Here is an 18,751-nt window from a genome sequence, read left to right on the forward strand (position 1 = left end):
GTGGTGCCACCAACTCTGTGCATAGCATTCCAACCACATGTGTCTGTGGTCCCTTACTGACTACTGGCTTCGGCACACACTGCGGTTCAGTAGGTCACACCTTTGGAACGGAGTCTTGATTTCTCAATGGTAGAGCTCATATCATTGTACGCAAGGAGAGGAGTAAGAGGAAGATGCGTTTCAGTCTGGAGGAAAAGGGATCATCATTACGGAGGTGATCGAACACTACCAACAACTGCTCTGGTGTCACTAACTTTGTGCATCGCGAGCAAACGACACGTAGCTGTGGGCCCCTGCTGACCGCGGCCTCTGGCCTACACTGCGGTTGAGTAGGTCACACATTTGGAACCGAGTCTTGATTTATTTATGGCAGGGTTTGTATCATTGTACATGCCTCATCGCAGACTGCATACCCTTTCAGTTCCGTTGCCTCTAAGTCTGTCCCTCGACATTCATGGACACTCTCTGGTTGAACTTTGGTGGCATCTGAGTCTATGGCCTGGTGGTTGTCTTCATCATCATGTAGGTGATACTGACTTGGTGGTAAAAACGAGGCTGTAGCATTCCACACCTCCATTTGCCTGTTTCTGCCAGCTTCTGCCCTCCGCATCATGCCCTGGAGGACACCTTCCACTGTCCCCCGCAACCCTTTGCAACATTCACCTTCTACACGACGAGGACCCGCTCAACTTGCGTGGCCCTACCTCAGTGCACCACAGGTCACCGTCCGTCGGCGGTGTGCCTGTGCCAGCCGCAGGGCATCCAGGGCCACTAACTCTGTGCAGCTAAAGTCATGGACCCTTGCTGTTTGAACTTTGAACTTCTGTTTGTCTGATCACTATTGTAGTTGTTGCCAACACCAACCAACCCTTGAGTGGTGGCTTACACTCACCCCACACCCATCCATCACAGGCGTCACTGGACATGTGACCCTGGCAATAAAAGAGGCGGGAGCACGTGCCCTTAGCCAGTCCCACAAACTATCTAAGTGTGTCCGTGTGGTCATTATGTATGCATGAGTGTCCCGGGACCTACCACATTACATTGTGCTGTGTATAGCGACGCGACCATGTCACCTCAGGCAGTGGGGTAGACCTAGGCCATGTAGCTGTGATGTACACCCCTGTGAGCATAAGCGGAGTGGACTTGTGTATAACAGTCCAGCGTAGGGGTGTGGTTAATCATCCCGGGGCTCTGGGCATGGTTAAGTTTAGGCCTTGCCAAGGAAGTAACTAATGTGTGTGTCTTTGTTGTAGTGGCGGCGCCACCCGTCCGCAATGGACAATGTTGCTATGTAGGATGCCCCTGGAGTGCGGGCTCGGCCGAAGGGGTAAATGAGGGAGCGCAAGCCCGCTCGGGGTCAAGGATCATACATGCCAACTGTTATGTGTGTCATTATTACCGCAGCATGAGCCAAAGGTCTACCCTCAAATGCATGGCGAGTTCAGCCAGCCATGAACTCTACATCTGTGTTTGCCCCGTTCTTACCATAGGCCTACACACATGCGGCCGCCCACCTTCAGCACACAACATCACTTTGTCGTTGTCAGGCTTGTGGACATGCGCAGAAAGGCATGACAATGTGTGCCGTAGGAGTGCAAGTGATGCAACTGCGCTACGCACAATTGTAAATAGGCACAAGCGGGAAGGAGAAACAGCAATGAGGCTACGTAATACACATTGATGCCGCACATTTGCTACAAGCAGTACATGTCAAACAGGAATCACAAAGTCACACATATCACACACCAATGTACCAGTGAGGCTGCCAACAAATCATGCAGAATGAACTATTGACTCATGTCTCTCTGCACTGTCACAGATGATCAAGGATATGCACTCTGCGCTTGGATGATGACACCCCTCCGATCCCCGAACACACAGGCCCAGAGGCAGTACAATGCAGCCCACAAACGCACAGGGGGCATCGTGGAACCAACATTTGGCATTTTGAAGTCACCTTTCAGGTCTCTGGACATCACAGGTGGAAGGCTCCTGTACAGCCCAGACATCGTGTGCAAGATGATCGTTGCATGTTGTGTGTTGCACTACATATGTGTATGCACCAATGCCCCATGGATACAAGTGCAAGATGCACTGGACGATGACGAGGAAGATTAGGCAGGTGGACCACACACCACTGCAGCTGCATCAGGAATAGCCCGTAGGGACACCATCTTTGACAATTTCTTCATATGAGCACGTCACATTGTGACAGTCCTTAGCAATCATGGGACAGTACAAAATGACAACAGGCACAGCGTGTGCAAATAAATGCATTCTAAAACACATTCCCTGAGTACATGTCACTCATCTGTACAAGGACATCACTCAGACAAGTGTAAGTGCGACATGTAGTGCAAACAATTTCATAATTTCAAGTCCCACAACATGAGCAACATGTACGTAAGAGAGAGTCACTGCTCCTACATTCGGCCATGCTTTCACACATGATTGATCATAGACATGACACGTCTGTGTGCAGGAGGTGTTGATTGTGCAATGTGAAGGGGAGATGCGGTTTCACAGTGTGTTCCATGTATGTTTCCGTATTGGCGCAGTTTACATGCAGACTGCATGTCGATGTACATTGTGACTGTTTGTGAGGAGATGCCTATTTGATGCGGGACAATGGACATTTGTTATCATCATGGATGTGGGGTTGTACTCGTACATTGTCATCTCACCATTTTTTTTTCTGCTTTTATGGTGCATTTTCCCGCATGGCGTGTGGGAATTGCAGGCCTGTCGCTGGTTACCGCTGATTTTTGGATTGAGGTTTGGGACATTGCCACTTTTTTCGCATGCGTGTTTGCATTTTTACGCCATCACGTTGATTTTAATGCGGTCATTTGATGCATTATCGTGAGACTATCGCATGGTACCGCCGCGTTGAGAATACAACGTCAACACAGCGTTATTTTCCCGTGATAGACTGCAATGTGAAGAGTTGCGTGAAGCTAATTTTGTGATAATTACCACACGGTCTTGAGAATATCCCCCATAAGGAGTCACTGTCCCCTATTTTTATACCTTTGATTTTACTGTTTTCAAAGGCTGCACAGAAGAATGGGGTTATTTAGAGATTAGTGAGTATGGGACACCTGCTAATGATTAGTGGGGGGGGTCTAATACTTTAAACAGAATATGTATTACAGTCAGTGATAGTGACTTTGTGGAGAAATCAGATTTTCCATTGAAATTCCATTTTTGTGTGCCAATAACTTTCATAAGGTTGAACAAATGTGCACAACACTGATGAATAAAAGATTAGTTTCATTTGGGGTTGGCATGGCACGTTTTGTGATGATCCATCGGGTGGGAGGAAATAAAAGAGGGTTTTAAAAATAGTGACATTTCACATTTTCATTCCCAGAAAGATCTTTGCACTCCAATAGAGTCAAAAACACTGAATGGAATTACATCAAACTTGGAACGAAGCTAGAACTTTACTCATGGAAGAGCCTTTACTTGGATTGGTTTAAATCAGTGCAGTAGTCTTTGAGTAATTAACACTACAGCAATGTATCAGGTGGACTTGAAAGGGCAAAAAGGTAGAGATGTCAAGGCGGTAATTCTTGAATCCTCTGTGGATTTGCGACAAGATGGAGGATTTAGAAATAGAATTACTAACATTAATTTAATCCATTTAACAAAGGAGCTTCTTCTCCTAACATCCATCGCAGATTTGCAAATCTAACAGCATATTCACAAATCCATCACGTTCTGATTATCTGACCATCACAGAAGATTTTTTGTTGTAGCTCCCAGTACCTAACAAGTTGCACTGTGCATTGCACTATGAACAGATAAAACAGAAAGGGTATAATGGGAGAGTGTGACCCTACTGTGAACCCGTCCCATGAGGAATGGGGAAGATTTATTTGTGTGTGTGATTTGCAAATCCTGAACCAAATTAGAAATTAACTTGGTGCACTACAGATGAGCTTAGTCAATGGGCATATTTCGGGTTTGTGCTCAGAGTCTCTTCGAAGACCAGGCATTGGGACCCATTCACTGCCCAGGTTGGCCCCCTTCTAGACTTTGGGACAGGCCTTGCCTGCAGCCAACCACTGATGTACAGTCGAAGGGTCAGTGATGGTTGTCTTCCAGCACAAGTTGCAATTTTGAAAGAGTGCATCACAAAAACACACAGACATTCTTGGGTTTGCAAACTCAAAATGGACCACAGGAGACAACCCAATCAGATGTGTTTATGTTTTAAAGTTGTGGGTGCATATGGGTTATTCTATAAATACCCAATTCCATTTTTATTTCAGCTGATATTTGGATGTTCGAAAGAATTTAGGCTTTAAGTGTTTACATTTCTGAATGAGAACTTCAATAGTATTGAGTTTGGCGTTTTATTTGGGAGTGGGAGTGTAGGTGGTTCATTTTAGATCTTGTGGAGACGAATATAGTTACTGTTTTGCTTTTACGTATACTTTTGATTTAATATCATCTCCAGAAATAATGATCTTATGTGACTGCATTTAGTTCGACAAGCGATCTCTGACTGATTGGAAAGCAATGAATCTGTGTATAAAATGCTGCATCCAGGCCATAATGTATACAAGATTTAACTCTGGAAAAAGGATCCTACTGGCTGTTAAGCCTCTCCCTATTTGCTAAATTCAGGTACTTTGTTTATCTTTAAGTGTTCAATGCATTATCAAGCTCTCAAAATGGCAAGGCTAGCAGGCTAGCAGGCTACCTGGCGGTTGTTTAATATTAGGCAGAATTGCACTAATGCCCATGGAATATGATGTACAATGCAAAGCGCAGAAGTGGATCACACTGGCTCAGAGGCCACAGTTTATTTGTTATTCAGTGTGCTGCATGTATATCTCCTGACGGAAGGCATCTTTTATTATGCATGGAATGGCAATGATGTCTGTCACAATCAGGCACAGAGATTGCAGAAGATAAACCTAGGTAAACAATGTAAGATTCATTTGCTTTAAGATTATGCTGCATTACTAGAGAAAAGAATTGTCCATTTGAGCATGGCACAAAGCTGAAAGGCAGTTTAAATAGACAAGCAAGGGGTTGTTTCAGTGCAAGATACACTTGAATGTTTTTACCCTTTTAAGAAGGCAGTGTTACCCATTGAAGAACAGGACTGTCCTTAACAAAGTTGGCCATCACCTGCAAGGCTTTGTCCTCTTGCTTATGTTAGCTCAGAATTTTCTCACCATGTAGTACCAAGAAAGTAAAAATAAAAAGACATCTTACAAGGAAGTCTGGAGTAACCAGGATGACATAGACGGCTGGTTCATATACTGGATGGTCAGCAGTACTGCACGTTGAGAGAGAAGGGACGGGTTGAAAAACTGGGTTGCTCTGCTCAGTGTGGATGAACTTGAAATTCAGCAAATGCGAGCACAGACTGGGATAGTGTTTTGCAGCGACAAGCTTTCTGCTGATCCTGATCATTCATAGCCCCCTCTAACGTGCAGAGGCCTCACAGGTAGCAACAAGGCTTTCAACACATCACCATGAAGCAGGGTGAGTGCAATGAACAGCAAGGAGAAGACCCTGGCCCTAATTCACAAAAAGTCTCTGCACTTAGGGCGGCGGATCCACATTTGTAGCAGGAACTCAGCACTTGTGGCAGTTTGCAATTGCGGAGATCCCACCAAGAGTGCGGAGATAACGCCACGATTGCGGAGCCTCCACCCGAGAGTGGAGGCTTTTTGTGAATCAGGGCCCCTGTGTCTGTGCCTGGTAATTGCAGATAAACCATGCATGCTCACTTTTAAGTCTAATTTTTGTGCAGTAACCTCTTAGAGCCTCAAACTCAGTGGCATCTTATGGATTTGTGGGCCCTTGGCAAGATATGTTTTGGGGCCCCTGTTTGGACCCACTTTGAATCTATTATCTATTTTCGGCTCATTAAAACCCTTGTAATGACAAACAATATTGAAATATATGTTAAACACTCAGAAACAGTGGTATGCAAAACAGCCAAGAACTCAAGTAACCTGATTCCCAGTAGCCCAATATTATCAGAAAAAAAGTTTGAACAAACTTTGCTTAAGCCATTTCTATTCGAATTTTTATCTCGCTTTTTATTTTTAGTTGAAAAGGCACATTTTAGGTGGAATTCAGTGTCTAACTAGCTTGCTACTCCCATTGCGGGAAAAAATGCTAACGGTGAACTGTTAGATATTTCATTTTATGCACGAGACCACTGAAGTAAGACGTGAACATAGCGATTGAAATGTAGGTTTAGTTGGTCAGTATGCATAATCACAAATATATCCCCCTTCACTACTGGCGTTCTTGCTGTATCAGTGAGAATCACAGCTCTGCGGAATTTTATTCCATCAGGGAAAATCTAAAAACGTTCTCATTATTTCTTTTTTCCTGCCTTGTTGCTGTTCCTCTTTATATGTGTGCACTTCTCTGTCTACGCATTTACCTGTGACACTACTGATTAAGAGAAAATGGGGCATGGCAAGATACAACAGATGGACAAGAACATCAAGAGAATAGTATAGAAAGAAAGTGGAGTAGGAGGGAAATAAGGGGTAAAGATACCGATGATGTAGAAAGATGTGTGAAATAGGGAAGTAAATAGAGAAAGGTGGAGTAGACGGAAGGAAAGTTAAGGAGAGGTAGAAAAAGGAAGATATAGGTAGAAAAAGAGAGGTGACGAGAGATACAGTTTTAGATCATGGCAATGATAACTACAGATAGGGAGAAGGAAAAGTGCAGGTGTAGAGGAGTACAGTACTCTCAGGAGTGAAGTAGGGAGAGGGGTAATGCAGAAAAAGATATGAATTAGAGTGAGGTACGAGCTGCAAGAGGTAGATTTAAACAGGGAGAATTGAGGAAAATTAAAGGAATGCAAGGTAGAGAGAGAGCGCAAGAGGAGAAGAGATATAAAAAAATGGTATGTGTTAGACCTGGCACCATTGACGTGGGTCTCCCTTCCATTTTTACTGTTGCCTCATGTGTTTTTGCTGGTGTTAGATGCTTTGGGCTCTGTGCCATTGCTGTCCAGTCCCACAGTGCGAGTGCCCCCTACTGTAAATTGATGGATTGATTAGTGGTTCCATGATTGGATGTTTGGTTTACAGTCAGACCCTAGTACAGTGTACTGAGTGTGCCCAGGGCGTGTAAATCCAAATGCTGCTAGTGGGCTTGCAGCACTGATTGTGCCACCCACAGAAGCAGCCTTGTAAAATGTTTCTAAGTTATGCCATTGCAGAGCCTGCGTGCAGTCTGGTACTGTAATGCTGTCTGGGCAAGAGCACCCACTTGCCAGTCCCTAAACCTTCCCTTTTCTTCATATTAGTCACCCCTATGGTAGGCCCATGGGCAGGGTGCATTGTAAGTACAAGGTAGGACGAGCCCTGGTGTGTGTGGCATGTAATAATAGTAGATTACAGCCATTTTTGTTTTTCACTATTGCAAGGCTACCTGTTCTCCATAGGCCAGAATGGGCTGTTAGAATTATTACACTTTATAATCCTAGCAGACTCAGAGAACATGGTAGAAATTAGAGTTTAGAATGCCTGGACTCCAAATAATAAAATACATCTTTTAGTGAAGTTTATTTTAATATTCTGTGTTTGCAAATACCACTTTTAGAAAGTAGGTATTTGCTTGCCTAAACATGTGAGGCTGCCTCTGCGAGGTTGTGTATTCCTTGTCTGGGTTTGTGTGTGACAGGGCTGGGGAATTCCAGGAGACAGGCTGGGGCAGCCCAGTGATGAATAGGGAGATCTGCATCTAGATGGTAGAGAGGAGTTGCACCTGGGACCTGAATAGGGCTGGGCCTTCCCTCTACAATGCTGGTTCCACCGCCTGTGGTGGGTCTGATGTCTCTGCCCTGCACACTGAAAGAAGAGGAGGAGGATTGTCAACAAAGTGCTCCAGGACTGCAATTGCCTTCCACAATGCTGGCTTCACCTCCTGTGGGGTGTCTGATGTGCCTGGCCTGCACTGTGAAAGGAAAGGAGAAGTCTGGTAAACAGAGTGCTTCAGAACTGGTTTTGACTGGGCACAGGCCCCTCTCCCCTCAGAGAACAAAGGATTTTGGTGTATAAGTATAGAGACCCTGATCCCAAGAAATTAGATCACTCCTGGACTTACAAGACAAAACCTCTGCTGAGGAGAAGGAACCTGAAGAAACTGAGGGGAGACTATTGCCAAGCAGAAGTGCTGCTTGGGAGATTGACCTGCAGTGGTTGCCTGACTGCCAAAGAGAGGAGAAAGAACTTTGGACTTTTCTTTGAACTTGTGCAAAGATCTCCAAGGGCTTGGAAGAGAGCTTGCCCTCTGATCGAATTCCCAGGACCAGTAGACTTCATCAGCATTTGTGAATTGCTGCTGGAAACAAGTGGCTACAGAGGCAGGGAGCTGTGACCGACTCTCGCGACTGGCCCGGTGTACTTTAGGCACCACACCAAGCAACGTCGCCTCGAACAACGCAAGCTCTGCGCTCACCGACTCCCTCAACGAGCCGTAGCTTGCACCGCGACTGGAAGGACACCGCGACGTGTAACGCCTCGCTACACCGAATCAAACTGGTCTGACCGAGTGCTGACTTAGAGTCCTGTGACCGCAATGGAGTTGGGCACCGTCTCGCACGCTTTGCGACGCACCCCCCAACTCGCATCGCTGTCCAGGCTGATCGACGCCAGCTCCCAAACTCCGGCTCTGTCGCCACACCGTGAAGCTGGAAGACCTGCAACATCCGCCTCGAACAACGCAAGCTCTGAGATCACCGACTTAGTCTCGACACAGTCAACGAGCCGTAGCCTGCACCGCGAATGGAAGTACACCTTGACCTGCAACGCTTTCTTTTTACACCGCGATGAACCCCGGAACCGGCTCGCACATCCGTGCCAGCCGCCTCAAGGAAAAGGTACTGTGACTGAGTCTGTCGACATTTGAGTGGGCCCATATTGACGCGGTCCTCTGGATTTGCTGGACTCTGTTATTTTCAACAAGGCTGTAGCAGGACCAGGCTACCGACTCGCAGAGAACCTTGATTTAAGGCTTTTCAACAAGAACTCTAGAAAGCTAATAGTACTGTGGATTCTTTTTGTCGTTTATTGGTCTTGTGGTAACTCTATATAAAGTATAACTTATTTTTGGTATAAAACCTGTGTGGTGTCCATTTGTAGTGTTATCACTGGGTTACTGTATGTGGTCATAAATGCTTAACTTACACCGCCTCTGAAATAAGTCTTGACTGCTTGCACCTCGCTACCTAGAGGGTGAGCAGGGGTTATTTTAGGAGTGTAATCCCCATTACTCTGACTAGAGGAGAGGGTCCCTATTTGTCACAAGTACCTACCTTTGCCAACTAGAGACCCCCAATTCTAAAAGTATAGTAAAGAGAATAGTGAGAGAAATGTCAAGAGAGGGGTGAAGGGTAGAACGAGGCATGTGGTGTAAAGCGAAAAAACTGGGAAATGTATATGATTAAGAGAAGGAGAGGTTAGGCTAAAACAGAGGTGAACAGTTATGAGATAGAAAAATGGGAAGACGTGGTGAGTTAGAGATATCTACTAAGAAAGAGATTGACCAAGATAGTTTTGATAGAGGCGGTGAATTGAAAGGAGGTGTGTTTGTGTTGAAGAGAGAGAGGTAGAGGAGTTGATGCTAGAGAAAAAAAGGGTTAGAGGTAGAAAAAAAGAAGTATACAGAAAGGAGTACTATATTTAGAGAGGGAAGGAAGGGGAACAGAGATAGACTGAGAGACAGAGGAAGTGAAATGGTGAGGTAGTGAAATAATAAGGTAAACTGGGAGGTTAGGTAGTGAGAGGCAGAGCGTAATCAGGCAGTGAGCAAGATGTGAGGAAGAGGGAGATTAAATAGAAAAATTAGAAAAGATGGTGAGAGATAGCTATGAGGTAGAGAAAGGGTTGAGCAAGAAGACAGAGTTGAGGTAGTACAGGGAGAAAGAAAGATAGAGAAGGGAGGAAAAGAGAGCAATATGGGTGTATGAAAAGTGAATCTGATGGAAGAAAGATAGAGGGAGGTTAGATGGAAAAGTTGCAGAGAGGTACAATGAGAGGGATTAGTTAAAGACAGCATTGAGGTAGAGAGAGAGGATAGAGAGTGATAGATATACATGCAGGCGCATTGAGTGATAGAGGGAGAGGGGCAAAGTCATGAGAGAGGTAGAGGGAGATGATGTTGAGTGAGGTATATTGGGTATGTAAGAGGTAGACAGAGAGCTTAGATAGATGAATGGACACGGAGAACCAGAGACAGAGAGAGAGGTTAAGAGACAGGGTGAAAGTAAAAAAGGTGAGATATAGTGTGGTGCCAGAAAGACACAAAGCTTTTTTTTGTTTAATTCCTATCTTCCTGAGAGTGCGATGGTTAAGGCTGGACAGGCCAGACATGCAAACTAAGAGGCATATTATATTTTAGAGCAAGGTGGTGAAGCAACCAAAGCTGCTTTGCTTGTTGTGCAAGGGGGAGAAAGCAGCTCAGAGCCATATTTATTAGAAATGTCTTGCTGCTACTCACTACCCCTGCACTGGCACTGAATGTGGTAAGAACAACCTTTGCACCATAGTCCAAAGATGCATGCATGTGCTGTCTAGCAAATGATTTGTACTTGAAGCATACTCTTCCACTACAAAATCCTATGCCTATGCATATTCTTAAATATTCCACACATTGTATATGTGCTGTACAGCCCAGCACATATGCAATATGTGGCATGTTTGAAGAAATGAAAACCTTTCTCCATTTTAGCGCCTGCTTCAAGGAGACACTGGGGCATATTAGCAAGGACCTCGTTAAAATTATCGCTTTAACGGCGATAATGGGCTTGCTAATATGCGTTATAGAATTCCATTAGAAGCCCAGCTGAGATGTCCTGCACATCTAACATGGGCCTCTATTGGAATTCTATAACGCATATTAGCAAGCCCATTATCGCCGTGCCGCTAAAACGGCGATAATTTTAACGAGGTTCTTGCTGATATGCCCCACTGTATTTTGAAGCAAAGACTGGTCCAGCTATCTTAGTAGGTTGGCTTAGCATGAAAAGCCATGGATGCTTGCTCAAAGTCATTCAACACTCACCTGGTGAAAAGTGGTGCAAGGCAGAGATAAATGCTTTTTGTGCAAAAAAATGGACACCTCTCCAGCTTAAAATATATATTATGCTGGAATATAAATACCCTTGCAAGAGTTTGTGCTGCTTTGTTTGACTTTACTTGTCTCTGCTCCAGGTCAACCCCTTAGTAAATCTGGTACTAAGTGTCAAACAGGATTCGTGTCAAATTAGAAAACGAAACTGTTTTTTAATGAGCAATGTCATTTAGCAGGACTTTTTACTGTCCAACTCAATTTACATGGGGCTCTCTTAGAAGATGGTGTCCGTGAGCAGTTGCTCAATTTGCCCATGCCTTAAAACATCTTTGCATATACCTACGAGTCAGTGCTGTTAGGAAAGAAATGAAGCTAAACAATTCACCAAGTGAATGAAAGATTTTCCTCTGTCGATTCCTTGTCATTTTCCTAAAGCCATATGAACTACTCACACCATGAGGTATTAGAGGAGCTAGGAGAACATACATCATTATATGGTAGATATCTGCATGGGCCCATGAGACCAGAGTTCACTGATAAGTGATTATATCACACCCACCACACACTCTAAGTGCCACGTTATGTGGCATGAGAGGGGGGAAGGAACATGCCACACATTCCGAGCACCCGAGATTCTTCAATAGAGCAGAGCCACTCCTGAAATCGCACTTCATAGTCCCTTCAGTATAGTCAAAGTTTAAAGTCCAGTTTTACGTTTCTAAAAGCAGGGTGGGTCTGAAGGACAGAGGGCAGAAGATCGCGATCCGCCACAGAGGATGTATTACACAAAATGAGTTCATAAAAGCGAAGGACATTATTGTTCACCCAGGTGCCAGATATCACTGCTAGCATGTCTTGTGGCAGCCTGGGGATCTCTCTTCTCTTCTTCTTCTTAGTGATTCCCGGGGTGAAAGTTGGCATGCTGAGGGCAGAGCACGTGAACTCGAGAGAAGATGGGGTAGGCTGAAGGAAAAGTGGGCAGGTCTAGGGGTTAGCGGGCAGAATTGGGGATATAGGGGTAGACAATGAGAAAGGAAGGCAGATGTTAAAACTGAGTGCCTTTATACTCATCTCACCATCAGCCCCCAAATTAATTGAAGGCAGTTCAAACCCACTCAGCAAGACAACCTGGCCAAAAGGGTAGAGTTGGCATCAATAGACTGCAGCAGTTGGACTTGGGGCCGTGGATGCTGTGTTCATTGTGTAGGATGGCAGTTCATAGAGCAAGGGGCTCTAGGAAACATTGAGAAAATGCAAACAGCTTCCATAAGCAGGCTGAGGGAAAAGAGGCTAAAATGGGAAATAATAGGCACATTTTGGAGAAAGCGGGCAGACATGAAGGTAGGATGCCGACTGAGGAAAAAGAAGAATAGCCCGGGAGGAGAACAGGCAGACTGGGAATAAAGCTTGCAGACCGGGGGCAGCCTGAGAGCAAAGTTAGCAGTTTGTGGAGAAAGAGAATAATTGAAGAAGCTAGGCAAGTTGAAGGGAAAGCAGGCAGACTCTGGGGAGACAAACAAACTCAGGGGAATCGACCAGACTACCGGAAAGCAGATAGGCTAGGGAGAAAGAGGGCAAATTCAGGGAAGAATGGGAAGACTGGGCAAACATAGGCTGATTCGAGAAGAGATCATGAGAAATACAGAAAGGAAGTGGGCTGAGAGGAAAGTGGGCTGACTCAATGCAAAATGAACAGACTGGGGGAAGCAACGCAGACTCCTGGGAGGGGAGGAAATGGCCAGCCTAGTGTGAACATAGACAGGCTGAAGGGAAAGAGGCACCATTTGAGGGAAAACTGTCTGACTAGGCAGAAAGCAGACAAGCAGAAGAGAAAGTAGGTAGACTTGGGTTGAAGACTGGGCAGACTGTAGGGAAGAAGGCAAGCTGGAGATAAAGTAGACAGACGTGGAGGAGAACGAGCTAACTTGAAGAAAGGCAAGCAAACAGGGTGAAGTGGCAGGTTAAGAGGAAAGAAGGGAGAATGGGAAGGGCGGGCAAAAATAGCCAGGCTCAGGTGGAGAGCCAGCAATCTAGTGGAAAGCTGGTGGTAGATGCATGCAAGAAGACTTAAAGGGAAAGAGGCAGACATGTTGACTGAAGGGGTATTGGACACACGTCATGAAATGTGGGCTGATTTGGAGGTAGAACAGGTAAACTGGGGTATGTTGGCTGACTCTGTGAAGAGCAGGCATTTTGTGATGAAAAGAGCAGGCTCAAGGGAAGTGGGCAGACTAGGAGAGAACAAGCAAACTGGGGGAAAGCAGAACCACTGGTGGGTAAGAGGCAAGGCAAAGGGGCAAGCATGCAGAATCAGAGGACACTGGGAAGAATCAATGTGAAGCAGGAAGGTTCGGGGGAAAGCAGGGATACTCAGGGATGATGTGGCACATGGTGAACATGGGCAGACTGTGGAAAAAAGGGGAATATGGGAGAAACAGGCGGGGCTAGCAGGCCTAATCAGGGAGGAGAATGAGTGACTGGAGAACGTAAGTAGAGGGGAGGACAAGCAGACTGACAGCACGTGGGTGAAGTCGGCACATGTAAGTAAAGTCGACAAGCTGCACAGAAACTGAGTGGATTTGGAAAATAAGGGACAGACTGAGGATTTAGGGGCAAACTCGGAGGAAGAAGGAGCAGTAAGTCTCAAAGTGCAGCCAACATGACGGCGAACTTGGGAAGAGAACACTCAGACTGGACGAAAAGCTGTCAGGCTGTGGAAAGAGGCTAAACTCTGTGGGAGAACAGACAGGTTAAGGCAACAGATGTGAAAGCAAAAGAATCGGAGTAGAATGAGTGACTAGGGGACAGTGGGCCATCTGAGAGGAAAGTGAGCAGACTTGAGGGGCGAATGAGCAGACTGTTGGGAAAACAGGCTTCTTTGGCGATCAGAGAGTTATCAGTGGTTAATATGAGGGAGCACAGAGAATCTCAGAATGCTTTATGGGTCTAAGAGTCAAATGGAGTGTGAGAATTTGGGATTGCCTTTTTCTCAGCTTCTGGTCGACAATTGTTTACATTATTTTCCCAGATGATGTGACAGCCCATCAAGTAACATCTTCAGTGGGTAAGCCGTGCACAGAATATTATCCATGAGCAGTGAAAGCAGAAGAGCTGTTACTCTGAAGCTGTGTTTGCTTTGCCGCACAGGACAGTTTTCAGCTCTTCAACTCCAACTGAGCAAGTGACAGGACCAATTCTAGTAGTGGCATGCAAAGCAGTTAAGCACATCTCTACCTAGTGACACAGTAAAATATATGTTTGATGGGAGACTGACAAAATTAGAAGGTTAGCAAGGGGCTATAATGGCAACTGCAGGACAACGAGGGCTAAAACTCAGAACTGAGTATATTAACAGGATCTGAGGGCCAACTGACTGGGCTGTGAAAGGAACATGAAGCCTTCCCAGTATGCCCATACTAAAAGTTCATACCTGTCTGAATTAATTTGGGAATGGGTAGGAGTGCGAGAAAGAAAGCAGAGATTATGAAATACAAAATCTGAAAACCTTGGAGGAAGAGTGGAAACAGTAGGTGGAAGACCAGGAAGGGCAGAAAAACCAGGAAGAACTGGAGAAATATGAGTAGGTTGGGGAGGGACAGACCAGGACCAAGAAGAGCAAGACCAGTTGGACTTGGCATAGAATGACAAGATGTCTAAGAAGAACTGAAAAGTATGATGGGTGCAGCATGATGAAGACTAGGAATAGCTGAGGACTTGAACCAGGAGGACCATAGCAAGGAGGAACTGGGGCAAGCACAATAGAAGAAAATGGAGAGCAAGGATGAAGGCTAAGATAAGGAGAACCAGTAAGAAGAGGTGGAGCAGGGCGAAGAAGGGAACGACCAGGAGGAAGAGATTGAGGTGTTTCTTCTTGAGGAGAACGATGAAGCACAAGAGGGTGGCCTGAAGCAAGAGGATCATTATTAGAAGACCGGGAAAAGTAACACCTGGTGCATCTGCAGGACCGACCGGCAGGGATAAGAGGAGGAGGATCAGTAGTTGACCATAAAGATCAGGAGGAAGAGGATTGGGACCAGTTGAAGGACTGGCAGAAGGAATGAAAAATGAGGATGAGAGGTACCATAATCTGCATTTCAGACTACGGCTGTGTAAATAGTGACGTGTTTTAGCTATCTGCTCGAATGGTGACCAAAGACTGCATAATCTCTGCTATTTGGACCGCTGTGCGTTAAAAAGCAAACAATTCATTATTTAATCTTCAGCGGGATAAATATAAATATTCCCTATCTGCAATCACTATGACTACAATTTTATACCATGAATTGTTTATCTAGAATGTGATTAAAAAGAATATGTGCCCAGTTTTCAGTTACAGATGAGTTTGGTGGCACATAAAACACTCAGGAGCAGTAGGAACTATATTTAGCAACGTGGCAACTATCCATTGTCCATGCTTGCTTTTTCTGTTAGCAAAGATGCAATTAGTACTTGTGTGCACTTTTTGTTATGTGGTTGCTTGCCTTCTGGAATCTGAAAAATTATCCACTAACCTTTAGCAAATTGACTGGTAACGAGTGTTATGTGCTATTGGCGTTTGGTAACCATAGTGTCAACACGAGCAGATTTATTCCAACATGAACACCACATTATCATGAGTAAAGAAGCAACCTCAAAACACACTGCAACACAGTTTTTTGTCAAACTTCCAGGAAATTAACAAACAAGCTTTAATGTTACATCTGTGTGTCTGTATGTCAAAATGTTTTCAGTGGAATGGTATAGGAAATATCTTATTACTGGTGAAATGTAAGGGTGTTTCTTTGAAATGCCATGGAAATTTAAAATAATTGGGTTGTATTTGAATCTTACTTTTAAGAAAATATTCAGTCTCCCTCTGTCTAAAACATAAGGGCATTGGTTTGTTCATTCTGTAGCATATTAGTTAGTGTTTTAGATCACAAACAATATATTTGACCCCTTAACTATTAATCTAACTAATAAAATAAGGCACATGGTTGCAGAATTATTACACTGGAAATTATCTCCAGCTATTTATATTCTAGAAGAGTTTCAGATTTAGCATGAGCTTTAGAGAGGAATTTAAAACTTAGAAACCATCCTGCCTTTGAATATTTAAAATACATAACAAACAGTTTTAAAATCAATATTGTCTTTGTATTATATCAGCTACAAACTGCAAAAACGATCCAATGTTACCAAATCTTGCTTTGGTTAAAAAATATACAAGAGAACAGCATATACCCTCGAATTTTCATCACCTAAAACCCAGGCTTTGGCACTAAAATATGTACATTGTCCCCTGCCTTTAAAGGATACTACTATCTTTGTTTTAGTGACTTAACATTTCAGAAAGTGTTTTTCAGCATATTGGTTAAGCACCTAAATTGTGTTGCAACCTAATCGGAGTTAGATTACAAATAACCACATAATCTGCGTATATACAGGTGCATCTTGTGAGAAAATTCTTAACTTGGGCAAATTTAGGTGTTAAATCATGTAGAAACAAAAGGTGCTAGTATACGGCCCTATTTCAGGTCATTCTCTGCGTTTACCTTGATTTAAGTCCTTAATTCACTCCCATTAGTACGTTTTGCCTTTCTCCTCCCCTTAGTTTGCTGACATAATTTTTGTTGGCTTTAGGACTATGGGCTCTTTAACACTGTTAACCAGTGCTAAAGTGCATGTGCTCTCTACCTAAAACATGATAGCATTGGTTTATCCACAATTGGCATATTTAATTTCATTATAAGTCCCTAGTAAAGTGCACTACATGTGCCTGGGACCAGTAAATTAAATGCTTCTAGTGGGCCTGCTGCACTTATTGTGCCACCCACTTTAGTGGTCCTTTAAACAAGTCTCAGGCCTGTCATTGCAGAGCCTGTGGGTGCCAGTTTTAAACTGCCATGTCAACTTGACAAGTTACCCTTCTTGCTAGGCCAGCTTGCCTCCTGTTGGAAGTCTCAGGGCTATCAACTACTCACACAGTTCCTGGGCCCTTGGAAGTGAGTTTCTGTGCTAAAAATAAAAAATCAGCATATCGACTTCGGGTGCCACTCCGAAATCAGCGCAGCTGCCTTCACCGAAGCCGTGGATGCTGCTCAAAGCAACGACCATGATTTACAACGCAAGCTCCAACACCGCTGCAGCACCTCCAAAGAGTCACCACAATGTGAGTCTCGGGTTCCACAGCACCACAAACCATGGTGCTCTACTCCAACTCTTCCACAGCACCTGTGGCCCCCTGTTGTGACATTGAGGTGCCAAAATCGACACCTCGCAGCTTGACCCTTGATACTTCATCAAAAGTGCACTGCCATTGTAACCAACGCCTCGCCGCATCACCTCCCCTGTGCTCGTATCGTCTCAGGACATCAGCGGCTCAATGACTCTGAACAGCCTCCAGGAATTGAACCCTCACTTGCTTCAGTGATGCTTCACCACCGTTGTGCAATGTAATGTCCCTGAGAGCCAACGATCTGCATAGCAGTAAGGAAACAAAACCCCAAACTGCCTTAGCAACACCTCACCTCCCCAGCACCTTTAATCGCATTTGATTCTCAAAGTCTCCAAGGTACCGTACTGGACTCTGTGAGGTCCATTGCGGTCTACCTGATCTTGTTGGTTCATCTTGGTCAAGCACGTCCAGATAACCCCGACCAGAGCTATTGTGTTTCAAAGTACTAAACATGCATTTAATCTGGAAAAATTCATATCTTGCCTTGTGTATGTTGGACTTTTGTAATTGTGGGTTTTTTCTACTCAGATAAATATTGCCTACTTTTCAAAACAGGTGTAGAGTACCTTTATGGTGTTTTCACTAGGTTATTTTGTGTGTGTGTGTGCATGTCTGTGCGTGTGTGCGCGCGCCTGGGTGCATGTGTGTGTGTAGAAATACTTTACATATTGCCTCTTTAGTTTAGCCTGATTGTTCTGTGCCAAGCTACAGAGAGTGAGCACAGGGAAACGTTAGTGTGTACTACACTTACTCTGACTAGTGTGTGGGTCAGGGAGCAAACCAACTAGAAACCCCATTCCCAACATTGGTGATCAGCGGTGAGGACAGGACTTGTATTTGTGCATTATATACATTGATTGGTGTGCACTACTTCCATATCTCAGACCATTACTCACCAGCACACTTTTTTTCATTTTCCTCTTTGCCAACCTTTTGAGTTTTTGCAATCATGTCTCATTCTGGAGAGTCAGCAGCTGTATCTCCAGATTTGGAGTTTGAGCAGGAGAGGATTGACACCTATACGGTGCCTCAGCCCAAAAACATCTGCAGGGATTTCAGATGTTCTTTTAAAGGCCTCACTAAAAAGGAGGAGCTGCAAAAGATCCTGAGGGCCTGGTTAGCAGCTAGGGATGCAGCTGTGCACCCAGAGGATGGGAATGTTGTTGTGGAGGAGGTGGAACCAAGCTTGAATCTGGAATGTTGGGACCCCATTACACAGCATTGCCTGTCTGTGGGCTGGGGGGGGCAGCTTGAATGGTGGGAGAGCACCCTCCTGAGCTAGCACTGGCGTTTCATCTTAACACCTGTCTGCAGCAGAGTTGAGAGACAGGTGAGAAGAAAGGAAGCTCCAGTTGAAGCTGGCAAACTCATTGTGGATGTGGAAAAGCAGAAATTGGCCATGGGGAAAGTTAAAGAGCTGAGCTTGAAGGAGCAGGATTTCAAAGCCAAGACCAGCACAAATGG

The 18,751-nt window shown here is 44.7% G+C and overlaps 1 protein-coding gene across 2 annotated transcripts in view; it reads right to left on the minus strand.

The window, feature by feature from the left end:
• Window positions 1-18,751, minus strand: part of DOCK2 (dedicator of cytokinesis 2) — a 2,042,522-nt gene that overhangs the window by 1,852,370 nt on the left and 171,401 nt on the right. The gene's annotated exons all lie outside the window — the stretch shown is intronic.

This window comes from Lissotriton helveticus, chromosome 7, assembly GCF_964261635.1.
Source record: "Lissotriton helveticus chromosome 7, aLisHel1.1, whole genome shotgun sequence".
Classification (NCBI taxonomy): Eukaryota; Metazoa; Chordata; class Amphibia; order Caudata; family Salamandridae; genus Lissotriton; species Lissotriton helveticus.